This window comes from Mytilus californianus, unplaced genomic scaffold (assembly GCF_021869535.1).
Source record: "Mytilus californianus isolate M0D057914Y unplaced genomic scaffold, xbMytCali1.0.p SCAF_2, whole genome shotgun sequence".
In the NCBI taxonomy this organism is placed as follows: Eukaryota; Metazoa; Mollusca; class Bivalvia; order Mytilida; family Mytilidae; genus Mytilus; species Mytilus californianus.
In genome coordinates this window covers 76,136,333-76,149,214 of record NW_026262668.1, presented here as the reverse complement: position 1 = coordinate 76,149,214, position 12,882 = coordinate 76,136,333, and the positions used below count along the sequence as shown (strand labels likewise).

General features: G+C 34.1%; 1 pseudogene; it reads right to left on the bottom strand.

Moving 5' to 3' along the window:
- LOC127728216 (glutathione peroxidase-like) lies at positions 1-12,681 on the bottom strand (annotated as a pseudogene).
- Positions 12,682-12,882: the final 201 nt, after the last annotated feature.

Sequence of the window (12,882 nt, the reverse complement as noted above, 5' to 3'; positions counted from 1 at the left end):
TCTTTCAGATCTTTTATTCATCGTAAAGTTATACTTGTAACTTATTCGCTAAGAAAGCACGAATGATATAGGAAAAGAATGCACAATCTACCCATATCTTATCATGTTATCAACTATATTCTACAGCCATTACTGTTTAAGAATACAGCTTCATAAAGCCTTTGAAATAAGGTACAACTATAACATAAAGCAATCAATACGAATATTAGTTATGACATAAAACATATGAATATAAAAATTGTTTATAATATGAATTTTTATCCAACTACCGGTATATCTACCGGTCCATCATGTCGGCTTTTCTTTAATTCTGCTGTAATATCATCTTGAACTTGAATGTCTAGTGGATCTATCAAAATGTGATATCTTTTAACAGGCTTGCCGTCTCGACCAATCAAAAATTTCTCAAAATTCCATCTTATGTCTCTGAAGTCTATTGGGCTCCAATTTATGCCAAACATATTATATGAAGTTGGGTCACAATATTTCTGAAAAAAAGTTTAAAATGTTCTAAACATGTAACTTGAATCAAACAAAATAAACTTTGGTTTTTCAACATTATGAAATAAACTGATTAATTCAAATGTAACTTAGAGATCAAATTTTATTTACAAGTTCCTAATTAAGAAAAATATGATTGTAAAGAATTAAATAAAATGGACAGTTATACTTCGCACGCATCAAAAATGAAACTTTTGATATTAAAATACATGTACATGTATAAGTGTTTATCAATACACCTTATTGCTATTTATTCCAATCCGGATAAGTTATGAAATTACACACCTTTTTCATCCAGTTGAATCTATCTGGGCCCTGTTTAAACAATGTGTTATGCATACAACTTTTCAAAGAAACATGTTTAAAAAACCATCGTAAACACATCATACAAATATAAAAAAGAAGATGTGGTATGATTGCCAATGAGACAACTCTCCACAAGAGACCAAATGACACAGAAATTAACAACTATAAGTCACCGTACGGCAATTAACAATGAGCAAAGCCCATACCGCACAGTCAGCTATAAAAGGCCCCGAAATGACAATGTAAAACAATTCAAACGAGAAAACTAACGGCCTAATTTATGTACAAAAAATGAACAAAAAACAAATATGTAACACATAAACAAACGACAACCACTGAATTACAGGCTCCTGACTTGAGACAGGCACATACATACAGAATGTGGTGGGGTTAAACATGTTAGCGGGATCCCAACCCTACCCCTAACCTGGGACAGTGGTGTAACAGTACAACATAAGAACGAACTATAAAAATCATTTGAAAGAGACTTAACTCATCAGATGGATAAAAATACAAATACTACAAATACAAGTGGACGTGGCCAGGTACTTGTACATCCAAACAACAAAAAGACACTACGTACAGATCTGAGAGTACTCGCAGTTACTGACAGCTAGTTAAAAGCCACTAACAACTAATAAAAAAAATCATGCAACTAAGACTAAATGTTTATGATTTTAATTTGTGTTTTTAAAAAGTGAATCATAATCTATCAAAGTTTCAAAATGTTCGCTTTTTAAACATTTTCTGATGACCTTTGGTTTTGCGACAATTGACCCAAACATTAAGTCGTCTAAGTGATTGTTTTTTTCGGATTGGACGAACCAGCGATAAGGTGTATTACAAATTGAGTTGGTGTCTTTCATTATAATTCAAAGGCACTACACTATTTCTAACAATAGAGATAACAAATCCTCCGCATTCATGTTTTTTTCTGACTAGACAAAAAACCATACCCCCCCCCCCTTTTGAAGTTAAATGGTTGCTCCCTTATTATACTTTTCCGGGACCTGCATAAAACAGGTAAAAAGCCCAGCGTTTGCACCTTTGATAGCACTGATAGCCTAGTCAATTTAGCTCTAAAATCGCTCAACCTGCAACACAAGGTTTTTTTAATGCAAATTAAAATATAGACTTGTACTAACAACATACTAAAACTATACATTGATATAATTTGCGGAAAAGGTTATTTTGAGGTGAAATATGTGGTTTTTAGAGAAAAAATTCTGAAAACTGGAAAAGAAGAAAAAATTGTTATTTATGGTTACATTTTTAGACCTAAAGCTTGTTGAAGACAGGAAACCTTAACTTAATAAAATATTAGGTAGTCCTCTAGTTATTATTATTCATATTGAAGTAATTTTGAGGTGAAATGAGTGATTTTTAGTGAAAAAAACGCTGAAAACTGGAAACGTAGAAAATCTCTGTTGTTTATGGTTAATATTTTTGAAATTTGATCTATATAGAAAAAAGATCATACTAGTTTATGTTTTATTTGTGAAGTCCTTTAGTTATCAATAATAATATTTGGGTAATTTTGGTTGAATATATGTTTTAAGACCGAAAACCCGGAAAACTGGAAATGAAAATATCTCGGTTATTGATGGTTAAAACTTTCAAATTCAAACATAGAGAATACTATCTGATATTTATCTTAAGAATTCCTATAGTTATTAGTATTTAAAAAATTGTAATTCTTGTGTAAAATGTGATTTGTAGAGAAAAATTGTGAAAAATGGAAATAAAAAACTCGACTATTCATGGTTAAAACTTTTAACATAGGATCTTTATAGACAGACTATATCATCTTATGTTTATCGCATATGTATTCCTCTTGTTATCGATATCAATAATAATCAATTTGTTGTGTGAAATATTTTGTTTTACACACTAACTACAACACAAGAAAATATCCATAGTACACGGATGCCCCACCCGCACTATCATTTTCTATGTTCAGTGGACTGTGAAATTGGGTCAAAACTCTAATTTGGCATTAAAATTAGAAAGATCTTATCATAGGGAACATTTGTACTAAATTTCAATATGATTGGACTTCAACTTCATCAAAAAATACCTTGACCAAAAACTTTAACAAAAAACTTTAATCTGAAGCAGGACAGAAGGACGAACGAACAGATGCATAGACAGAAAAACATAATGCCCCTAAGTGAGGGGCATATAAAATGAAAATTTTAAAATCTTGGTTATTTCTAGTTTGATTTTTAAAAACGAAAAAATGGAGAATGGAAACAGGGAATGTGTCAAAGAGAAAACAAGGCCACTAATGGGTCTTTAACATAGCAAGTAAATCTGGCACACGGAGGTGGGATTCAGCTGACCCCCTTAATTATTTTGTACACTAGTTCAGCAAAATGGACACCAACCTAAACTCTAGTACATACAAATGAACCAAAATCATCACCAAAAAAAAACCACACACACAAGACAAACAAAGGCTAGAGGTTCCTGACTTGGGATAGGTGCAATAATGTGGCGGGGGTAAAACATGTTGTTTGAGAACTCAACCCTCCCCTAGTTTCTCTAGACAATATAGAATAAACAAACACACAGTAAAACTCAGTTTTAAATATGTGCATTTTGTGGGAGTTTGAAATTTTATCTTATGTTTCGGTTATATATTTATAGTAATTATACGTGTAGGTATAATAAACAAAAAATGATTGTGTTCAAAAATAACTGTAAATCAGTTTGGTTACTGACTTTGATTTTGTCATGTTAATTGCTGGAAAAGTCATTTTTCTAGTGTCCTTGCATCGTCATTGACTGTAGTCCTTTTTGTGTATTTTTTCATTAGCTACTTTTACAATATTTGAATTGCATAATGTCACAGTTAAACACAGACGATGTGATTGCAGATTTCTCTTAATGTGTTGCTAATTTTTTTTAGCAAGCTCTATCAATATCCACGTTAAATTTCAGATATATAAGCTTTTTCAATTTAGGAATATACTAGTTCACTGAATTAGCATTAGAAGAGGGACAAAAGATACCAGAGGGACAGTCAAACTCTTAGATCGAAAATTAAATGTAGATCTGATATTGTTTACAGCAATTTCAAGAGCAGCTTTGTCAATACGATTTTAAGTTTACCTCAAGAGCTTGAATTTAAATAGTAATTGTACTAAAGTGATCCAATTTTTGATGTTGAAAATGAGATAAGCACTGTTGAATGAATTAATGGGATCACTTCCTGGAGGAAGTGTTAATAGCAACAGCGCCTTATGTGTGTACCCTATAAACCTGCATGTATGTGGTGGTCTGAAACATCAACCAAATGGTAATGAAAAGAACTAACATGGGTTGTCTGCTATATGAAAATATTATGGTCAAAGATATATATATACTTACTAGTTTATAAAGAAAAGCATTACCAAGTTCTTTATTTAATATATTTCATTGAATTAATTTAATAAAAGGTAATCAGCTTTACCCCAAGAACTGTAAAAAAATTATCATGCATCATCTGTGTATGAATTAAAATTTGTAGTGTCTTTGGGCGACTTTGATGGCCAGAGATAGCGTTTAGATAGTCATGTCTAATCTGAAAGTATGTCTGTTGGTTTTTGTTAGTCGTTTGGGTTGCTTTCTCGTTGACTTTAAAAACCTCAAATCTCTCTTTATTCATAAATATACTCTATTACAGATATATTAATGTTAAAGACGCTGTTTTCTGCTTCCGGAATGCTGACCTGTATTCAACTCATTTGAACGAAACTATAAAAATATTAAAAAAAATACACCTCATGCCAAAAGAATATACATGTTTAGCTTTTAAGGTCCACTAAACTCTATCAGTGATCTCTTGGTAGTAAGTTTGATCGCTTGCCAATGAAACCATCACTTATTATAAAATCTCCCCACTTTAAAAACATAAGAAGATGTTGTATGATTGCCAATGAGAAAACTTTCTTTAGATATCAATGATGTTGGTGTGGATGTAAACAACTATAGTTCATTGTCAAAATATAAAACAAGTCAAACGAGAAACTCAAAGGCCTGATTAATGTTAAAACAATAAACGGAAAAGCAAATATGACAGACAGCAAACAATAACAACCAAGTAACAAGAAATGATTGTAACAGGATGCTGTTACGAAGTCTCCCAAACGAAGCTCCCATAATTCGTAATTCCCAGGGTCGCCTGACATTGGGCAAAGTCCAGTGAAAATTGGTTTGGTCCAGTAAAGTTATATGCATTAATGATGCCTGGGGACTAACCCTGTATATCATTCAAATCATCTTGGCATGACAAACCAGAATATATATGGTTTAGGGGTGGGGATCTCAACCATTTACAAGATACAAGAACAATGGGGAAGGGGGGAACCCCTGGGGACTGACCTTATACATCATTCAAATGGTCAAGACATGACAAACAGGAATATATATGGTTTAGGGGTGGGGATCTCGACCATTTACAAGACACTAGAACATTGGGGGTGGGTGGAACCCCTGGGGACTGACCCTATACGTCATACAAATGTTCGAGACATGATGAACAGGAATATATATGGTATAGGGGTGGGGATCCAGACCATTTACAAGATATTAGAACTTTCTTAAATGGCAGGGGGTGGGGGTGACCCGTGGGGACTAACCCTGTATATCATTCAAACCATCTTCACATGACAAACCAGAATATATATGGTTTAGGGGTGGGGATCTCGACCATTTACAAGATATTAGAACTTTCTCAAATGGCAGGGGGTCGGGATGACCCCTGGGGACTAACCCTGTATATCATTCAAACCATCTTCACATGACAAACCAGAATATATATGGTTTAGGGGTGGGGATCTCGACCACTTACAAGATATTAGAACTTTCTTAAATGGCAGGGGGTGGGGGTGACCCCTGGGGACTAGCCCTGTATTTCATTTGATATGCTTTATCATGACAAACCAAAATATATATGGTTTAGGGGTGGGGATCTCGACCATTTACAAGATATTAGAACTTTCTCAAATGGCAGGGGGTCGGGATGACCCCTGGGGACTAACCCTGTATATCATTCAAACCATCTTCGCATGTCAAACAAGAATATATATGGTTTAGGGGTGGGGATCTCGACCACTTACAAGATATTAGAACTTTCTTAAATGGCAGGGGGTGGGGTGACCCATGGGACTAACCCTGTATATCATTCAAACCATCTTCACATGACAAACCAGAATATATATGGTTTAGGGGTGGGGATTTCGACCACTTGCAAGATATTAGAACTTTCTTAAATGGCAGGGGGTGGGGGTGACCCCTGGGGACTAGCCCTGTATATCATTCAAACCATCTTAGCATGACAAACCAGAATATATATGGTTTAGGGGTGGGGATCTTGACCACTTACAATATATTAGAACTTTCTTAAAAGGCAGGGGGTGGGGGTGACCCCTGGGGACTAATCCTGTATTTCATTTAATGTGCTTTATCATTTAGAACATTTTCAATTAAAAAGATTGTGTCTATCACAAACGGTTTTCAATTTATAATCAATTGAAAATTTTTAAAAATAAAACCCCATAGGGTTCTATAGTAAAACCCTCCTTTCTGTTTGACCCCCAAAGTACCCCTTTATAAACCCCATTGCACAAACAAAACCCTGATTGCACCACTAGACATGTTAGTCTAACATATTGTGAAACCCTAAGTTAATCTGACAAGCGGTTTTGGAGAACGGGTGCGGACAAGTTCAAATTTAAAAGCGGCGGAAGAGGAAGAAGAAGAAGAAGAAGAAGAAGAAGAAGAAGAAGAAGAAGAAGAAGAAGAAGAAGAAGAAGAAGAAGAAGAAGAAGAAGAAGAAGAAGAACTGAGCAAAACCAATAAGTCTTCCCAAACTTCGTTTGGGAGACTTAATAAAGGCCCACTGACTTGTGATAATCATATTCATAGTGTGCAGGGTTAACCCTGTTTGCGAGCACTCAACCCTCCAATAATCAGGAACCGTTTTTATTTCGGGGCCGGCTGAGGACCACCTCCTGGTGCGGGATTTTCTCGTTGCGTTGAAGACCCATTGGTGGCCTTCGGCTGTTATCTGCTCTTGATCTGGTCGGGTTGTTGTCTCTTTGACATACAGTATTCCACACTTCCATTCTCAATTTCATTTAAATAGAAAACAACTTAAGAACAAATTGTTAAACCCAGTTGGAAAGGGCTCAACTCAAAAAGATCAGCACGGAGTATATAACCAATTAACAAAAAGACACTGAGTTCCGTCATAGCTAGTTCAAAGCTTAGTAATTACAGTTGATGAATAAATACTGTTGGCACCGACTAAAATATAAATAAGTACACATCCGATTAGTAACCAAAGTGAAAAGTGGATTCAGTGTTACAGTCAAAGCTTTATTTATATGGTGTGTGAGTACTGAGATCGTCGCAAATTACATGAGTAGCTATTTGCTTCGAGGAGCCTGAATCTTTCATTTGTGAAAAAAATATTTAACATAAAATCATTTAACACTCATCATTCTTATTTTTTTATGAAACATTGTTGGATTCTAAATCTTAACATGTTTGTTCCAGAAGGTAAATGAAAAAAAATATATTGTTTTCTTTCTTAAGTTGTGGAGAAAAAATACATTAAAGACATTGAATCTTGCAATAACATTTTTTTTTATAAAGAACAAAACATGTGTTTCTGGAACCCCTCCCCCAACAAAAAATAAACTGTCTGTGCCTTTAACATAGGGGCAGAATTCTTTCAAATACCAAGTAAGAATGTGACTACGTTGGTTACTCTAATTCAGTACAGTTTTCCATTTATAGGTTACTTACCAACACTCTTTTGGAGAATTAGATGCTTGAATTGTAAAATAGCAGAACACAATCTCGGTCTATATCTTTATTCAAATATACAAATTTCGAGACAGGAAAGTGATTCATTTGTAATATTATTCTTTTAAATTGAAATAATAATGTATTGTATTGTATTATTTGAACTGTTTTAAAAAAATACAGAACAGTTTTTGTATAATTTTATTTTTTTCATCTTTGGCAAATAAGGGGAAGCAACTCATATAACCTTACTTTTACTACAAAACATTTTTATAAATTACACCACTTTCCGCAAAATATATTTTTGTATAGTTTTAGTATGTTGTTCATAGATAGTAACAGACTTGTTTTTCAGAGAAAAACTTTGTGTTGCAATTAGTTGCAGGTTGTTCACTAAATTGACTAGACTATGAGTTTTATCACAATTATGACGTGCAATTCCTTCAATCGAACATCTGAAAAAGTTTATACATTTGAAAAATCTCTTTATTATTGAGAGATTAAATTAATTACCTTTAAGTACGTGTAAAGAGGGTCTTGATTTTGCCCATTGATCTCTATCTTTTCTGTTAATGGAAAATTGGGAACAAACCCAAATCCGGGTCGGACATGAGTAATTCCATTCATGATTTCTGTTGAGTTTGCCCCAGGTTCTTGCTGTAACGAAAACAAACAAGTCATTACTATCATGTAAAATGTAACCTTGCATCTTTTGGGAATAACTGCTTTATGAATCGAAAACAAAATTTAGAATGAAAAATAAAATGAAGCCTTCCTTTAAAACTAGCATATAATCTTCAAATAATCTACGTCATTTGGTCACTGGTGCATGGATAGTCGTCTCATTGGCAATCATACCACATCAACTTTTTTTTATATATACATGAAGGAAGAGTTCCACGAGCTACTATTGCAATTAATTGCCCAAACAGTACGATGAAGTAGATTTGCATTTATTTACTATTTGGATAATCAATGCATTTTGACTTTGTGTGGGCATATCTAAAACCGCACTGACTTAATAAATAATAATAAATCTGCGCCGCTGACAAAATTGATGTGCAACTGAATAGACAGCAGAAATCATGTTGAAATACTGGTATGATACAATAGAAGTGTATGGAACGCCGTAGCTGCCTTATGTGAACATATGTTTATATATGCACATACTTTTTTCTATATATGCACATAATTTTCCTATATATGCACATATTTCACGTTATATGCACATACTTTTTCTATATATGTACATAAAATTGAGAATGGAAATGGGGAATGTGTCAAAGAGACAACAACCCGACCATAGAACAGACAACAGCAGAAGGTCACCAACAGGTCTTCAATGCAGCGAGAAATTCCCGCACCCGGAGGCGTCCTTCAGCTGGCCCCTAAACAAATATATATACTAGTTCAGTGATAATGAACGCCATACTGAACTCCAAATTGTACACAAGAAACTAAAATTAAAAATAATACAAGACTAACAAAGGCTAGAGGCTCCTGACTTGGGACAGGAGCAAAAATGCGGCGGAGTTAAACATGTTTATGAGATCTCAACCTAGTTTACTTTATATGCACATACTTTTACTATATATGCACATACTTTTTTTAAATAAGAGAATTACCATTCATATGATACTTTACCGAAAGTCCAATTTATACAAAAAAACAAGAAAGTGCAATTTAAAAAAAAAATCAACGTTTCAAACATTTCGGATGAAGATTTAGATCCATTAATACAGGAGCTAGTTGACAAATTTCCCTGTTGTGTCGAAAATATTATTAAACACCTTTACTGCAAAAGGCAGCTACCGGTATATTTATTCCCTCTTTTTGAATTGCCGCTTTATCTTAATTCATTTCCTATACCAATTAAATTCACAGTCATTTTAAAAAAGTATTGCATAACAATAGCTATAAAATTTTCTACTCATGCATTAGTATACCGGTATGGATGATTGATTGAATAATTGATTGGTTAGTTTTTATTGGTGGAGGAAGGCGGAATGCCTTGAGAGAACCACCGACCTTCGGTAGGAAAACTAACAATTCTAGTCAATTAAAATTGGAGTCGAGCGTACCTGCCACGTGCGGGATTCGAACTCACAACCTTAGTGTTGAAATGCTAGTGATACAGTAGATCTATTTCTTAGACCACTCGACCACAAAGCCGCTCATGTACATGTTACAGTGAATTTGTAAAATCAGGCATTTTGTAAAATCCCTGGAATAATTAGTGATTTTGTAAAATCATTAACAGTTTTAGTGATTTTGTAAAATCACTGAAATTGTTAGGGATTTTATAAAATCACTGAAAATATTGCTAAGGGTTTTGTAAAATCCCTGATTACAAGTCTAAACTTGATATTAGAAATGTGTTTTTCTTATTACAGATGACCGATCCCTTACAGGGGTTATTATCCTTCCAATTTCTGATTTTTGTCCATTTTTGCGTCTTTTTAGCTCACCGGGGCCCGAAGGGCCCCATGTGAGCATATGCCATCACTTGGCGTCCGTCGTCGTCCGTCGTCTGTCGTCGTCGTCTGTCGTCGTAAACTATTTCAAAAATCTTCTCCTCTGAAACTACTGGGCCAAATACCTTCAAACTTTAACTAAATGTTCCTTAGGGTATCTTGTTTATAAATTGTATCCGAAGTTTTTATCCATCGACAAACATGGCCGCCATGGCTAAAAATAGAACATAAGGGTCAAATGCAGTTTTTGGCTTATACCTCAAAAACTAAATCTTTTAGAGCAAATGTGACAGGGGTAAAATTGTTTAATTGGTCAAGATTTATCTGCCCTGAAATTTTCAGACGAATCAAACAACCCATAGTTGGGTTGCTGCCACCGAATTTGTAGTTTCAACAAAATTTTGCAGTTTTTTGTTATTATTTTGAATATTATTATAGATATATATAAACTGTAAGCAGCAATAATGTTCAGCAAAGTAAGATCTACAAAAAAGTGAATATGACCATAATTGTCAATTGACCCCTTCAGGAGTTATTGCCCTTTAAAGACAATTTTACACAATTTGTTCATCAAGTTTGCTAACATTTAAAAATCTTCTCCTCTGAAATACAGGTGAGCGATTCAGGCTCTTGAGAGCCTCTTGTTTTACTAATATCTGAATAGAAACTTGAACAACTCAAATGATCAGCAAGGCTAAATTTACAAAAATATGAACATACTTGAAATTTGTGTATCTTATACAATAAATTGCTTCTAATTAGGAAAGACAGTTTCAATGGAGAGAAACTATTTTGTTTGCCTCCCTTCTGAAAAAAATAATGTCTTTTTCAAGAAATTTGGAATCAAACTTTAAAAAAAAACATGCCCCCCTCCCAAAAAAAAAGATGAATGGTCGGTACCTTAGCCCTGTTTACAAGTCGATATCTTTAGTCTGGAGGTGTATATGTTACAGTAAATTTGTAAAATAATTTTTTTTAAGAAAAACACATTTCTAATATCAAGTTTAGACTTGTAATCAGGGATTTTACAAAATCCTTAGCAATATTTTCAGCGATTTTATAAAATCCATCACTAAAACTGTTAATGATTTTACAAAATCACTAATTATTCCAGGGATTTTACAAAATGCCTGATTTTACAAATTCACTGTAACATGTATATGAGCGGCTTCCCACGAAACCTTTTATGCTTCGGGTTACTGTCTATTTGAATCTGTAACAAATGCGCGAAAACGTAATAAAAAAGAAAAATCTGCGCGCATATGTAGTGCACCGAGTTGAAGTTCATCCAATATCTCCTTTCTTTCATACCGGGGGGGGGGGGGGGGGGGGGGGCGGGGAGGGGGGGGGGGGGGTTCTTACCGAAGGTCGGTGGTTCTCTCAAGGCATTCCTGCTTCCTCTATCAATAAAAAATAACCGCCACGAAATAGCACGATAGTGCTGTAAGTGGCGTTAAACACCAATCTATTATTTAATCAATCATCCATACCGGTATACTAATGCATGAGTAGAAAATTTTATAGCTATTGTTATGAAATACTTTTTTAAAATGACTGTGAATTTAATTGGTATAGGGAATGAATTAAGATAAAGCGGCAATTCAAAAAGAGGTAATCAATATACCGGTAGCTGCCTTTTGCAGTAAAGGTGTTTAATAATATTTTCGACACAACAGGGAAATTTGTCAACTAGCTCCTGTATTAATGGATCTAAATCTTCATCCGAAATGTTTGAAACGTTGATTTTTTTTTAAATTGCACTTTCTTGTTTTTTCTACAAATTGGACTTTCGGTAAAGTATCATATGAATGGTAATTTTCATATTGAAAAACTATGTGAATATATAGAAAAAGTATGTGCATATAAAGTAAACTATGTGCATATATAGAAAAAGTATGTGCATATGAAGTAAACTATGTGCATATATAGGAAAACTACGTGCATATAAAGTAAACTATGTGCATATAAAGAAAATGTATGTGCATATAAAGTAAACTATGTGCATATATAGAAAAAGTATGTGCATATATTGAAAAGTATGTGCATATATAAACATATGTTCACATAATGCAGTTACGGCGTTCCATAGAAGTGAGCCATAAACAAAGTTGCGATGAAGGTTAACATTTCAATCCCTTTTAACAGTTTTATTTTAAGTTGGAAAGAGAATACTAAAGCCAATTGTTCGCAGTAATTGAAAGCTTCTTAAGATTTTAATTTAAAAAGGCATTTAAAAGTGTCAATGAATAATTATTAACTTACATAGTGAAACTGGTTACAAGGAACTCCAATCATCTGAAAGTCCTTGTTGTTAGATTGTAGTGCATTCATTCCATGGTACTGGTACGTGTGCCCTCAGTAGGTAGCCACGTTAACCAACATTACCACTTTTCCACGATAGTCGGAAAAATTAATGGTATCATTCATATGAACATTCTTTAGTTGGAAGTCGTATATAGTAGTGTTTTCGCTACTAGGAACATGACAATTGCCAACCCCATTGTCTTGTCCCCGGACTGGGGACAAGATTGTCAACACAGCAGAGAAAAGTACACGCCAGTCAGCCATGGCGGACTAGGTTTATGTTCCTTCGTTTGAATTTGTGTGGAAGGGTATATATACCCATCGCAGGACAGACAAAGGAAATTTTAAGTTAGACGTCAGTAAATGATGTATCATATCTTGTTTACAGTAAATGATATGTCAGTATTGCCTTTTGTTTACATGTATACCTGTGTTTTTATAAGTCATGTGTTGTCTCTGTAAGCTGTCTGTGTAAACGAATGTTTCTGTCTTGTATTGCCAT